This window comes from Panthera onca, chromosome B3 (assembly GCF_046562875.1).
Source record: "Panthera onca isolate mPanOnc1 chromosome B3, mPanOnc1 haplotype 2, whole genome shotgun sequence".
NCBI lineage: Eukaryota > Metazoa > Chordata > Mammalia > Carnivora > Felidae > Panthera > Panthera onca.
In genome coordinates, this window is record NC_138344.1 from 46,394,082 (window position 1) to 46,409,897 (window position 15,816).

Here is a 15,816-nt window from a genome sequence, read left to right on the forward strand (position 1 = left end):
CTTTCCATAATTTGGCTATTGTTGATAATGCTACCATAAACATCAGGGTACATGTATCCGTTCAAATCAGTATTTTTGTATCCATTGGTTAAACACATAGTAGCACAATTACTGGATCATGGGGTAGCTCTATTTTTAACTTTTTAAGCAAACTCCATACTATTTTCTAGAGTGGCTGCACCATTTTGCATTCTCACCAACACTGTAAGAGGGTTCCCCTTTCCCTGTATCCTCACCAACACCTGTTGTTTCCTATGTTGTTAATTTTTGTCATTCTGACAGATGTGATACCTCATTGTGGTTTTGATTTGTATTTACCTGATGATGAATGATGTTGAACATCTTTTCATGTGTCTGTTAGCCATCTGTATGTCTTCTTTGGAAAAATGTCTATTCATGTCTTCTGCCATTTTTTACCTGGATTATTTGTGTGTTGTTTGGGTGAGGAGTTATATCAGTTCTTTATACTCTACACACACACACACACACACACACACACACACAATATACACAAAATATACACATTTTGGATACTAACCTTTTATCAGATATGTCATTTGCAAATATCTTCTCCATTCTATTGGCTGCCTTTTAGTTTTGTTGATTGTTTCCTTCCTTGTGCAGAAGCTCTTTACTTTGATGAAGTCCTAATAGCTTATTTTTGCTTTTGTTTCCCTTGCCTTAGGAGACGTATCTAGTAAGAAGATGCTATGGCCAATGTCAAAGAGGTTACTATCTGTGTTCTCCTCTAGGATTTTGATAGTTTCCTTTTCACACTTAGGTCTTTCATCCATTTTGAATTTATTTTTGTGTATGGTGTAAGAGAGTGGACAGTTTCATTCTTTTGCATGTTGCTGTCCAGTTTTCCCAACTTATTTGTTGAAGAGACTGTCTTTTTTCCATTGGATATTCTTTCCTGCTTTGTTGAAGATTAATTGACCATAGAGTTGTGGGTTCATTTCTGGGTTTTCTATTCTGTTCTATTGATCTTTGTGTCTTTTTAATGCCAGTACCATACAGTCTTGATGATTACAGCTTTGTAATATAATTTGAAGTCCAGTATTGTGATGCCTCCAGCTTTTCTTTTCTTTTTCAAGATTGCTTTAGCTATTCAGGGTCTTTTGTGGTTCCAAACAAATTTTAGGATTCTTTGTTCCAGCTCTGTGAAAAATGCTGGTGGTATTTTGATAGACACATTAAAATGTGTAGATTGATTTGAGTAATATTGACAAATTTTAACAATATTTGTTCTTCCAATCATGAGCATGGAATGCTTTTCAATTTCTTTGTGTCATTTTCAACTTCTTTCATTGGTGTTTTATAGTTTTCAGAGTACAGATCTTTCACCTCTTTGGTTAGGTTTATTTCAGGAGTATCTTATGGTTTTTGGTGCAATTGCAAATGGTACTGATTCCTTAATTTTTCTTCCTGCTGCTTCATTATTGATGTATAAAAATAAAACAGATTTCTGTACATTGATTTTGCATCCTGAGACTTTACTGAATTTGTGTTATCAGGTCTAGCAATTTTTTGGTGGAGTCTTTTGGATTTTCTATATAGAGTATCATGTCATCTGCAAATAGTGAATATTTTACTTCTTCCTTATGAATTTGGATGCGTTTTATTTCTTTTTATTATCTGATTACTGAGGCTAGAACTTCCAATACTATGTTAAATAACAGTGGTGAAAGTGGACATCCCTGTCTTGTTCCTGACTTTAGAGGAAAAGCTCTCAGTTTTTTCCCATTGAGGATGATATTAGCTGTGGGTTTTTAGTATATGGCTTTTATTATGTTGAGGTATATTCTGTCTAGCCCTATTTTGTTAACAGTTTTTTATCATGAATTAATGCTGTACTTTGTAAAATGCTTTTTCTGCATCTATTGAAAAAAATCATATGGTTTTTATCATTGCTTTTATTGATATGGTGTATCACATTGATTGATTTGTGAATATTGAACCACGCTTGCAGCCCAGGAATAAATCCCACTTGATTGTGATGACTGATTCTTTTAATGTACTGTTGTATTCAATTTGCTAGTATTTTATTGAGAATTTTTGCATCCATATTCATCAGGGATATTGGCCTATAGTTCTCTTTCTTAGTAGAGTTTTTGTCTGGTTTTAGCATAAGGGTAATGCTGGCCTCATAGAATGAATTTGGAAGTTTTCCCTCTATTTCTATTTTTTGGAATAGTTTGAGAAGAATAGGTATTAACTCTTCTTTAAATGTTTGGTAGAATTCCCCTGGGAAACCATCTGGCCCTGGACTTTTGTCTGTTGGTACATTTTTTATTACTGATTCAGTTTCTTTGCTGTTTATTGATCTATTCAAGTTTTCTATTTCTTCCTGTTTTAGTTTTGGTAGCTTACGTGTTTCTAGGAGTTTATTCATTTCTTCCAGTTTGTCCAATTTGTTGGCATATAATTTTTCCATAATATTCTCTTATAATTGTTTGTATTTCTGTGGTGTTGGTTGTTATTTCTCCTCTGTCATTTGTGATTTCATTTATTTGGGTCCTTTCTCTTTTCTTTTTGATAAATCTGGCTAGGGGTTTATCAATTTTATTAATTTCTTTTTCAAAGAACCAGCTCCTGGTTTCATTGATCTATTTCTATTGTTTTGTGGTTTTTTTGTTTGTTTGTTTGTTGGTTGGTTGGTGGGGTTGGTTTGTTTGTTTGTTTTTAGTTTCTATATCATTTATTTCTGCTCCACTATTTATTATTTCTCTTCTGCTGGTTTTAGGCTTCATTTGTTGGTTTTTTTGTAGCTCTTTTAGGTGGAAGGTTAGGTTGTGTATTTGAGACTTTTCTTGCTTCTTGAGGTAGGTCTGTATTGTTATTTGCTTCCCACTTATGACCACTTTACTGTATCCCAAAGGTTTTGGACCATCATGTTTTCACTTTCATTTGTTTCCATGTGTTTTTTTTTAATTTCTTCTTTGATTTCCTATTTGATCCATTCATTCTTTTGAAGCATGTTGTTTAGCCTCCATGTATTTGTGGTCTTTCCAAATTTTTTCTTGTGTTTGAATTCAAGATTCATAGCATTGTGGTCAGAAAATAGGCATGATATTATGATCTCAATCTTTTTTTATCTGTTGGGGCCTGATTTGTGACCTAGTATGTGATCTATTCTGGAGAATGTCCCATGTGCACTTGAAAAGAATGTGTATTCTGTTGGTTTCGGACATACGTGCATTTTTCTATGTAAAATAATAGTTTTCAGCAGTCTCCCAAACGGAGATGTATTGGTTTGCCATTACCACTGAAACAAATTACCAAAAATTTACAGGCCTAAAAAAACAAGAATTTATTCTTTTATAGTCCTGGAAGTGACAAGTTTGAAATCAAAGTGTTGGCAGGGTTTCATTCTTTCTGGAGGCTGCTATGTCCTTGCCCTTTTCTTAGTTTGTACAGCCCACCTGCACCCTGTGGCTTGTGGCCCCTTCCTTGCATCTTTCCAACCTCTTGCTTCTGTTGCCATATCTACTATTACTTATGCTGATCTGCTGCCTCCCTCTTAAAAGGACTCTTGTGATTATATTGGGCCCACTCAAGTAATCCAGGATACTCTTTCTTCCCCTCCCAAGATCCTTAATTTAATCACATTTGCAAAGTCCCTTTTGCCATATAAGACAAGATTCACAGGTTCTGGGGATTAGAATATGGACATCTTTGGGGGGGGGTATTATTCAATTAACATAGGGGTCATTGCCCCAAATATGCTATCCTATCTTAACTGGCTTCTTTAACAACTCACACAAGTATTTGTCAAACATCACTCTCATCTTGCCATTGTCTGCATAAAAAGTTTACAATAACTTCTGCTTACTTATCAGGTAAATACGCTCTCTGAGCCCAGCATTCAAGGCCATTAGTCAATTGCTCCAATAGATCTCTCTAATCTCATCCCCAGTGCTCTTCTGCCAGGACACTCTGTCATTCCCCTAAGAATGCTTTATCATTCCCATCGTTGCCCCTGTTCACACTGTCCACCTGCCACACATAACCTCCTGACTCACTCTTCTCCACTACTGTAATTTCCCTCCTTTTATCAAAGATTTTCCTCCATGTCATTTATTATTCATATGTTTTTCTTTATGAAGTCTTAGAGTCCTTGCTGCCCAAAACTATAATCAAGTATGATCCTCTAGCTGAGGGTGAGCAAATATTCTAAGGGTAGAAATTTCTTTTACATTCTTCAAAATGCCTAGAGGGGCTTATGGATGAAAAGCTCCTTTTATCTGTTCCACCTCTCCCCAGAAAACAAGTCTATACTTCACAAATACACTGTGTCCTTCTTTCTGGTCCAACAATAGTTATTCTGAAATATGGTCCGTCGTGTGACTTACATAAAGAAAAAAAAGTTTGATGGATAAGAATTTTAAGAAATATCCAATTAATAAAATCATCTTTATTTCAACCTCTAATATTTAAAAGCTGAAGAGATATTTTTCAGATGTTCCTCCCTATAAAGGATGGAGAGAGCACAACTTAGGAAAGTTTGAAGAGGGGCATTATCTTACTTTGAGTACAAAATAATGTGTTGTTTATTTATAGTGAGTTGAAAATACACTCAGTCTATCTTTTCCTTTTCCCATCAATTGGGGATAGGCTTGGTCAAAGTACCTGGGCATCTTCTTGTAAAATTCTCTTTAGAACCCCAGGCAAACCCCCTGGTTGATAATAGGGCCCTTCCACCTTCACCTTTTCCATCTGCTTCTCCTCATGGCTCTAACTGCAAGTTGTCTTTCCTCTAAGAACCCAGTTTCTTTTGTGACTTTATTTCCAAGAGTTCATTCTTCTACATCCCCTTTCCTGCCTGCATCTCTGGGACAAGGGAAAGAGACCAGCTTTCCTGAGTCATCACTATTTCTTCTACCCTCATTTATTTGAGTTCCAAATTCTTTGGACACAATATCCTTCACCCTCTTTTATTTCTTTTGATCACAAGAGCATGCAAATTCTCCATGTCCCAAACTGAGTCGACTCTCTTCCTTGTAAAGCTTCTTCTCTCTCCTGTGTCCCCATATCCATGAATGGTATCACCATCCATCCAGTCACTTCATCCAGAAACATCCTTAAACTTGCCGTCCTGCAAAACTGTTTGCAATCCATCATCATGTTGTGTCGATCCTGTCTCCTTTATTCTTCCAGAATTTGTTCTCTTCTCTCCAGCCTCATTGTCACAGATTTAATCCAAGCTGACATACTTTCTTATGTGGACTAACTACCACAAGAGTTTTCTAATGGAACTGGCTTTTCCTCCGGTCTTGTTCTTCTCCAGACCATCCACCATACTGCTATAAGAATGACTCTCCAAAATGCAGACTGGAACATGTAATTATTCTATTGTCAACCTTCCACCGGTTCAGTCAGGCCATGTCTCAGTTGAAGGATCAGGCCAAGTGGGATGTGGTAGAGTCTATGGGTGACTTCTCTAGGAAACATTTCCTGGCCCTTACTTGGTAGAATGCACCATTTCCTCCCTTGTACCTTCTCTCACATGTACCCTGTATATTATTCTACCATAACACCCATAACACTACAACACACAATCGTTCATATTCCTATACTTTCCTATGGAAAGAAACCCTCTTGAAAGTAAAGACTGTGCAGCAGACAGTGCTGATGCCTTGCCCCATGACCCTTTTGCTGACTCTGAGCTTCCCTGAAGCTGCAGCTGACAGCTAGCGTGCACACTGACACCTTCCTAGCTCAAGTGTTATGTTGATCTCCTCTGCTCCATGAGGGCTTTCTCCTAGGCCATAGGAATTTGCTCTGCTTTGCTCTGCAGAGAAGCACAGAAAAGCCAAGGATGTAACATTTCCAGGGGAGAAAGCTCAACCAGTGAGTGACAGAAATCTATGGATAAATGCTCCAGCTTCCTGGCCCTCGATAGGACAATTCTGAGACATGTTCTACATAGTTCCACAGAGGATTCACAGAGAGATTCAGTCTCCGTTGTCCACAGTGATGACTCACTCATGCTTTCCCCATTCTTCCCCTTATATTCTCTGAGATCATCTCCCAAGTAAACCAACTGCACCCTAATCCTCATCTCAGTATCTGGTTTAGGAAGGATTTCAAAGTCGGGGTGAGAATTTCTTATTCATTTTATTGGCACATTTTAAGAGCTTAGTAAGTTTAATATATGAACCAAAGAATAAACTAATGAGGGCTGTGATGACTCCAGGAGCCAGGTGGGAAGTTGTCCTCGAGTCAGATATGATGAACAGGGACGGGACGGCAGGGAATAAACAGAGTTGTCCCAAATAGAACCAGTGGTAATAAAGAGGTTAGAGCCAGAGAATGTGCAGAAGTTGGGGCAAAATCTGAAAAGTGAACCCATAAACAAACTACTTGGATGGCCCAAGATTAGCAGGGACCACAGGGGCTTGTTTAGACCTAGAAGGGACTGCTAGGAGTCAGGGGTAGAGGTCAGAGTTGGAGTGATTTCTTTGAGCAACAAGGCAGAGCAGGGCATCTTGTGATATGCAGCTCTCTTCTATGTGTAAGGGATGCCTGCCCAGCTTAATCCTTTCCCACAGCTTACAACATCAGTCTTCGTGAACTAGCCCATGAACTCACATATTATTCTAGACTCATATATCATCACTTCCCCTAAGAATCCTGCTCAGAGTTCCTACATAGCTGTAATTTAATGTGTGGTACCCATCTACGCCATGTCGTTTCCAGCTTCCATGCCTTTGTCAGTGCAATTTCCTTGGTGCAGAAAAGCTTCCCTTACTGCATCATCCTATTTAATATCCAATTGTCCTTCAGCACTAGGCTCTACCTTCAGCTGAGGCTCTACCTTCAGCACTACCTCCTCCAGAAGATCGTCCCTGATCTCCTCCTCACTATTCCACAAAGTCAGGTGACTCTCTTTTTGCCACATAATACATGTGCACAGAGCCATCAGCACCACTCATCCTAATTGTGGTTGGCTTTTCCATCTCCTTTATTAAACTGTGAGCTCTTTGATAGTGGAAGCTGCAACTCTTTCCTCCTGATACCCAACTTTTTCTTGGGACCCTGGCACAATCAACACATTTAAAGTAGCTGCGGTAACATACATTTTATCTTACCAATTCATCACATAAAAACAGAGTGACTAGATCACAAAACCAAAAATCCATCATTAATAATTATTTAAGTTGTTTGTTTGTTTGTTTGTTTGTTTTTTGAGAGAGACAGAGGCAGCATGAGTGGGGAGGGGCAGAGAGAGGGAGACAGAATTCCCAAGCAGGCTCCATACTGCCAGCACGGGGCTGGAACTCTGAACTGTGAGATCACAACCTGAGCCAAAGTCAAGAGTCAGATGCTTAACTGATGGAGCCACTCAGGTGCCCCCATCATCAACAGTTATAACAGAAGTTAAGTGACAAAACCTCCCCACGACTTCCAAAATACAAAGGGGAGGGAACAAACCACCAATAGACAAAACATGAGCTCTATTGGCTTCTTCTGCAGAGAAGGAATCATACCAGACTTTTTGACAACAAAAAAAAGTATCTCAACTTATCATTGGGCTCAGTCTTTCAGGCTGATAAGTGTTGAGACTTTCAATTCTCATTCTAATGAGCTTCTTAAAAAGAAGACTTAAAAAGATCAGTTTATTTCCAAAATATTGCTGTCATTTATAAATTTGAAAAATGGCCATTGTTACAAAAAGAACTTGCCAGCATATGCTTTTTAAGTCTCTCATATCGTGCTTTTCAATTATCTTAAAGAACGTATACCATTCACATTTCCAGCCCTCACATTTATTTTGGGTTCCTTCTTTCATTCCTGAAACTGAATGGGTGACTGTGCCAGGACGCAGAACGTTAAGAGGAGTAGAAGAAATATAAGGGTCCTGATTAAAAACAGAACAACAAAAAACTGCCACTCATTTTAAATTCCAAATCAGGAAGACCTGGTCCATGCCAATTTAACATATAAACATTCAAATTCTTATTTTTGACCAGGACCTATGTTCACATACCTGGAAAGAAATTCTACCTCTGATCCAAGAAACTTAAGTTTCTAAACTGTTTATATCGGTCTCCATTAAGTAACTACCCAAATATCATCAACAAAGAGAGACACAACTAATTGAATTGAGTATAACTGATGTCAAGCTCCTGAAACACTTCTATTGATAGCACAAACAAATAATGAAACAAGACAAACCCTTATAATGGAACCATGTTTGGAGACTAAAGCAAAGGCTGATAGTATGTCTCCAGCATGAATGGAAAGAGAAGAGGAGCTGAGCTAGGGACTGACAAAATTAAAGTGCCTGTGGAGGAAAGTGACCTGAAAATGACAGAGTGGAGGGACTGCCCAGGTTTATTCTGGAGAAAAGAATGGAGTGGGACATGATAACTGTCTTTGAATATATAAAGGGCTTTGATGTAGGAGACAAAGCAGATGGCTCCAGAGCCAGGACTAGGATTAATGGGAGGAATTAATAAGGAGGAATATTTGAGTTCATTCTTAGGAACAGAACATTTATTTGTCCATACCATGCCTGTCTTGGGTTTAATGGCAAGGATATCTGACTCCACCCACTTAGAAGTCACAGAAGGGTCTGTGACCCTTCTTCCCAGTGGGTCTGTAGGCAGCTTGCTCTTGTTATCCTCATCACTGCTTCCCCCACTAGCAACAAAAGTGCCCCAAAGCCCTGTATCCTGCTGCCACTGCTGTCAATGTAGGCACTTCTTTGCCACCACTTCCTTGGGGACTCTGCTTTTTTTTTTTTTTTTTTTTTTGAAATGTATTGTCAAATTGGTTTCCATACAACACCTAGTGCTCATCCCAAAAGGTGCCCTCCTCAATGCCCATCACCCACCCTCCCCTCCCTCCCACCCCCCAATCAACCCTCAGTTTGTTCTCAGTTTTTAAGAGTCTCATATGCTTTGGCTCTCTCCCACTCTAACCTCTTTTTTTCTTTTTTTTTTCCTTCCCCTCCCCCATGGGTTTCTGTTAAGTTTCTCAGGATCCACATAAGAGTGAAAACATATGGTATCTGTCTTTCTCTGTGTGACTTATTTCACTTAGCATCACACTCTCCAATTCCATCCACGTTGCCAGAAAGGGCCATATTTCATTCTTTCTCATTGCCACGTAGTACTCCATTGTGTATATAAACCACAATTTCTTTATCCATTCATCAGCTGAAGCACTGCTAGGAATTTATCCAAGGGATACAGGAGTACTGATGCATAGGGGCACTTGTACCCCAATGTTTATAGCAGCACTCTCAACAATAGCCAAATTATGTAAAGGGACTCTGCTTCTTACAAGCTAAAGTAGAATTCTCCCCGCAAGTGATTACAACTCTTTTGACCAATTGTAGATTGTTAAGCCTTTGAATGACCTGGGGGTTGACTACTGGAAAGCCACAGCCAGAGGTTGGCCCTTGCTTCATCTAATCCATATAAACTATGATTAGCAAAAATTGTTCTACAAGATCTAATATTTGAATGCCACCTTTACAAGCTTCTAGTGCTGATTTAGTTTATAATGTTTTTATCTCATTGACCATCAAGAATCCAATCACTATTTTACCTGCCTGGAGTTCATTTTACTTATCTTTGTCTTCTTTTTTCCCAGCATAAAGCCAGGCTCTTAGGCCTGTAAACATTGAGTGCATGAATGAAGTCTGCAGGCAAATCTGAGATGCTAACAGGAAAAGAAGAAAGGTACAGTGAGTACTCACCACTGTTTCTCACTGTTTCATGGTCCTGTTTTTATGAAAATTCTACTCAGCCTAAGAGATGCAGGCTTTTTTAAATGACAGAACTTCTAACTTTTTTCAAAAAGATAAATGACTAGACTGAAAAGGACACTTTGATGAAAATCCATAAAATAACTCACTCAGTGGTAAGGACTGGAGGTGAATATACATACCAGAGGTCAGCTCGGGGTACATAAGAGTCTAGCTTCTGTTTAGAGGAAGCACCTGGAGGGAGTAGGCAGTAGCACTTTTTAATAACTTACCCTCCAAACAGAGGCCCTGGCCTGGTTAATTCTTGGCTGCCATAGCAAAGCTTTCTTCTGAAATGCATCAGGCACTAGCCCTCTTCCTACTTTCCCTAGGCTGCTGCATATTTATTTTTTTTAATATTTTATTTTACTTTTGGGAGAGAGAGAGAGAGAGAGAACAGGGGAGAGAGAATCCTGAGGATTCTCATGAGTACTCTCCAATTGGTAAGGCGTTTACTGTAGTAACAAGTCAGTAGTCTTTGTAAAAGCTAAGGAAAAGTCCTAAAAGCAGATGCTGTCCATGTCCCCATAGAGCACTGGCAAAGGTGCAGGGACTTTAGGACCTGCTATTATCCATGGCACCTTGCTGAGTTTGGGAGAGTCAGCTGGCATCCACAGAAGTAGTACATACTGCTGGCCAGGAGGATGGGCCCTGATGGACAATGTCTGCATTCATTTCCCTAGATGCCGTAACAAATTTGCACAAACTTAATGGCTTGAAATAACATAAATTTATTATATTATGGTTCTGGAGATTCTGGAGATCAGAAGTCTTGGCCTATTCAGAGTGAGCCAAAAAGAAACGAACAAGCAAACAAAAATGAGAGAAAAGGATTAAAGCAATTAGGCAGAGGGAAACAGAGGAGACAATCCAACATAAGGGTAATTGCTATCTCTATTCTAGAAAGCCCAAAAAATAAGACAGAAAAAATAGTTTTCAGAAAAAAAAATTTTTTAAATGTTTATTTACTTATTTTGAGGGAGGCGGGGGGGGGGGAGAGAGAGAGAGAGAGAGAGAGAGAGAGATTGTAAGCAGGGAAGGGGTTAAAGAGAGAGGGAAAGAGAGAATCCCAAGCAAGTTCTGCACCGTCAACACAGAGCCTGATCCAGGGCTCGAACTCACGAACCATGAAATCACGACCCAGGCACTGAGTCACTGAGCCACCAGGCACCCCACAGAGAATATTTTAAATGTCTCTAAAGCAAATGAAAAACTGAATCTTCACGTTGAAAAGACAAACCATATATACCAGTAAAAAATAATACAGAATGACAAATAAGGGCATTTCTAGTTAATGAGAAAAGAACTCTTCAAGGAAATAGGCAAAAAATGAGACCTATATTTATATATATAATGCAGATATCCAGTTAGTTGTTTATATAAAGTGTAAGAACTGATACTATGAAGTCTAAAATATCATGTAGTGGTTGAGGCTTCTGGGGGCATCCATGTGAGGAAATATAGGACTTTAGTGTTTAAAGTCACGTAGTATTTACCTTTGACAGTTTGAGGGAGTTTGTAGGTTGGCAAGTTTTTATAACTATGCAGCTATTTATAATTGGAGAGGGACAGCACAGCTTTAATAGGTGCATGTAGTATGTGAACCTTGATATGACCTAGGTGGGCACAACTTTGGCCCAAACAAATTCAGTTTAGCTTCAGCCTGGTGGAAGCAGGGATTAAGTTATTGGGTACTATGTCACATTACCCCAGGAAAATTTCACCTCAAAACAGGCAGAGCTTTAAGGTACAGGTGTTTTAGGCATTAGTTGCATGAACAATTTTCATTGCTTTTCTTTGGTTTATCAGTAAGGTTAGCGACCATGACTTTAGACTCTAAAGAGAGCTAGGCCGATTCTACTTGGGCTCCAAAACACTAAAGTGTGAGTTTCTTGCTAGGTCTAATTAGGAAGAACCACATAAGTCCCTTTGTGTTTGAGCTATCACTAGGGCCAAGAGAAGTAGTGGTGAATGACTTAGCTTCTTGGAATCACATATTTGTTCATAGGCTGAAGTGGTCTCAGGTTGGCTCTGGTTTTGTTGGTTTGGGCAGTTATGACCATGGTTTGAGATCTGGTTTCTTCTACAAATGGTGGATAATTGTATTCATGAGCAGATCAAAAGGAATAGAAGCTTTTATTATAAAGAGACCATGGCAAGGAATAGAAGCTTTTATTATAAAGAGACCATGGCATCCTTCCTGGGTTCAGGAAGAGAAATTTCTTAATGAAATTATTACAAACCTAAAAGTAAAGAAGAAAATAGAAAAGGCCTATATCTACAATATTGTCTTTAGGAATAAAGTATGCTTAGGAAATAAAGAAGGTATTGTTTGAAAGGACTAGATGTAGGCAGTTTTGTGGGCAGTGGAGATATACAATTTGGGTGCCTTCTTAAGAAAAAGAATACAACATTTTCTTTTTTCTTTTTTTTTTAATTTTTTAACGTTTATTTATTTTTGAGACAGAGAGAGACGCAGCACGAACAGGGGAGGGTCAGAGAGAGAGGGAGACACAGAATCCGAAACAGGGTCCAGGCTCTGAGCTGTCAGCACAGAGCCCCACGCGGGGCTTGAACTCATGGACTGTGAGATCATGACCTGAGCCAAAGTTGGACACGTAACCGACTGAGCCACCCAGGCACCCCAAGAATACAACATTTTAAATGCAAAATTAATGACTCAACATTCTTAACTTTAAATGAAATCCAACTTACCAGTCTTTTCCTTTTTAGTTTTTTATATCTTGTTTAAAAAAATCCTTCCCAAATCTTAAGGTCACGAAGATACTCTTCTATATAATCTTCTTAGAGATTTCTAATTTTGTCTTTTATATTAGATTTTTAATCATCAAGTATTGGTTTTTCTGTATCCTGTAAGGTAGAAATCTAATTTCATTTTTCCTCATTTGGATGGCCAATTGTTTTAGCCTCACATGTTTAAAAAGTCTGTCTTTTTGCCCCCTGCCCTTCAGTGCCCTTCTGTCAGTACTCACATAGATCTTTTCTGGTCTCTATATTCATGCCAGTGGTCTATTTCTTTATCTCTGAACAAATGTCACGCTAACTTAATTACTATAGCTTTATAATAAATCTTGATACATGGTAGAGCAAGTTCTCCCAACTTGTTCATTTTTAAGAGTATCTTTGATCTCCTGGGCATTGTGTATTTCCACATATCTTTTAGAGTTGAGCTATTAAATATCATGAAAATACTAATTGGGATTTTTATTGGAATTGCATTAAATAATCATGTGGGGCAAACTGGCATATTTACACATTAAGTCTTCTAAACCAGGAGCATTAAATATTTCTCATTTATATAAGTGTGATCCCAATATTAGATAAAAACCAGCTTCTCTTTGGCATTTGCCAGATGATTTTTGACAATTTTTTTTGACAACTGTTGATTGTCTTTCAACAATTCTGGGGGAATTCTCAACCTCATGCTTCTTCAAATACTGACTCTTTTCAATTCTGTTATTCCTCTCCAAAATTCCAAGCACACATTCATTAGTCCTTCACAATCTAGCCTCTGTGCCTCTTTACCTCTTTCATATTTTCTATCCTTTTAGCTCTTTGAACTACACTCTGGAATTTGTCTTTGACTCTATCTTCAAGTTCACTCATTCTTTCTTGAACTATGTCTAATCTTTTCTTTAATAGCAAATTTAATATGTTTACTTTCAATCATATTTTTCTTTTCTAGAATTTCTATTTGATTCTTTTTTTTCCAAGCCTTTTTGGTTGTTTTTATAGTCTTCTGTATATGTTCAAGACTCCTTTTTACCTCATAAAGCATGTTAAACATATTTTAATACATGTTAAGCATGAATTTTATATTTTTTGCTAATTTCATTATCTGAAGTCTTTATGGTTCTAATTCTGCTATGTATTGCTTCAACTCTTCCTCATAACTTATTTTCTTGTGTTCTATGATTTTAACTATGAATTCATAAGTGGGAATTCTTTGAGATTCAGGATGAACTTTTTTGTTCCTTCAAGAAGGATTTGTGCTAACTTATTCAGGTTGCTGGGAGGATTATCTTTCTAGGCACATTTTATTTTTACTTCTTGCATGATGATACTTGCATTTATGTTTTTGAAACAATCTCAGATTTATAGAAAGTTGCAGGAATTATACAAAGAACTGTATTCCTGAACTATTTGAAAGTAAGTTGCCAAATGATGCTGATCACATCCATTCACCTTAGTGTTGCCCACTATACACACGGACATTCTCTCACATAGAATGATAAAACTATCAAAACCAGGAGGCAACCATTGATATATTACTATTACCTAATCCTCAGACCCCATCATGTCTCAACAGTTGCCCCAATTATGTCTTTTATAATAGAAGAAGGCAGTCTAGAATCATGTGTTACATTTAGTTATCACACTAATTCTTCAGTGTCCTTCAGTGAGGAAGGGTTCCTCAGTTTTTCTGGACTGTCTTGATCTTGACACTTTTAATCATTACAGACCAATTATTTTGTACAATGTGCCATAACTTGGATTTGTATGAGGCTTCTTTATTATTAAACTGAGAAAGAACACAGTAAATCAGGCAAGAGTCTTGGACTGAGAGTGGAAAATAAGCTCAAGAACTAAGAAAGGTAAGCCCTAGCCCAAAAGAATGGTTTTCTTTAGAAATAATTAATATTAATGAGATGATTTTGAAAAATAAATGTTGAGGCTGTGTAGGGGTACAGTGAAGTGCTCATATCCTATGGTCTCACCCCTTATGGCCAAATATCTTAAAAGGCAAATCTACTTCTACTTCCTCTTCACCCACTCACTTCAGCCCCCACCATTCTAGAGAATAAGTTCCCCTTTTAAAGGTCACCAATGAACTTTTAATTCATTCTTCTTGAACTTCCTGGTAAAAGTGATACAGTGGACCACTCCCTTCATTATTTTTTTTCTTAAACAACTAGACTGAGATATAATTCACATACCATACAATTCATTCCAATAAAGTATAAAATCCAATGACTTTTAATATATTCACAGAGTTGTGCAGTGATCATTACAATCCGTTTTAGAACATTTCATTACCCCAAAAAGAAATCCCACTCTCCTTAGTCATCACCCTCCAATTCTTCCACCTGCCCACTGCCCCCCCCCCACCCCCCACCCCCCAGGCCTAGGTAACCACTAATCTGCTTTCTCTCTCTATGGATTTGTCTCTTTTACACAATTTATATAAATAGAATCTCATATGTAGTCCCTTGTTGACTGGCTTCTTTCACTTAGTATGTTTTCAAGGTTCGTCCATATAGTAATGTATAACAGTCCTTCATTCGTTTTTATGGTTGAACAGTATTCCATTGTACAGATATACCACATGTGTTTATACATCCATTAATTGATGAACATTTGAGTTGTTTCCATTTTTTTGCTATTGTGAATAATGGTGCTTCCTTTCATCTTAAAACTCTTCCTTCTTCTGGTTTTGACACCACTTTATGTCATCTTACTTTAATGTTTTTATGTTACCTTCTGAATTAAGGAAGGGAGGAAGGGAGGAAGAATGGGAGGGAGGGAGGGAGGAAGGAAGGGAGAAAGAAAGAAAGGGAAAGAAAGAAAGAAAGAAAGAAAGAAAGAAAGAAAGAAAGAAAAGAAGGAAGAAGGAAAGAAGGAAGGAAGAAGGAAAGAAAGGGAGAGAGAGAGAGAGACGGAGGGAAAAAGGAAGGAAGGAAAGGAGGGATAGACTTGCTTTTCTCTCTCTATCCCTGCTCATCTCTCTCTCTTTTTTTAAATTTTGTTTAATGTTTATTTATTTGTTTTTGAGAGAGAGAGAGAGAGAGAGAGAGAGAGAGAGAGAGAGAGAGAACACAAGTGGGGGTGGGGAGGAGAGAGAGAGGCAGACACAGAATCTGAAGCAGGTTCCAGGCTCTGAGCTGTCAGCACAGAGCCTGATGTGGGGCTGCAAACCAAGAACCGTGAGATCATGACCTGAGCCAAAGTTGGATGCCTAACTGACTGAGCCACCCAGGCGTCCCTCTGTTCATCTCTCTAAGTGGAGGCAAACCATATCCATTGATTTCAAGCCT

The 15,816-nt window shown here is 38.2% G+C and overlaps 1 protein-coding gene across 1 annotated transcript in view; it reads left to right on the forward strand.

The window, feature by feature from the left end:
• Positions 1–9,626: 9,626 nt before the first annotated feature.
• ALDH1A2 (aldehyde dehydrogenase 1 family member A2) overlaps positions 9,627–15,816 on the forward strand; it is a 128,318-nt gene continuing 122,128 nt past the window's right edge. The window contains exon 1 of the mRNA XM_060618398.3: positions 9,627–9,695. The gene's annotated coding sequence lies outside the window, so the exon portion shown is untranslated. The remainder of the gene's footprint in view (positions 9,696–15,816) is intronic.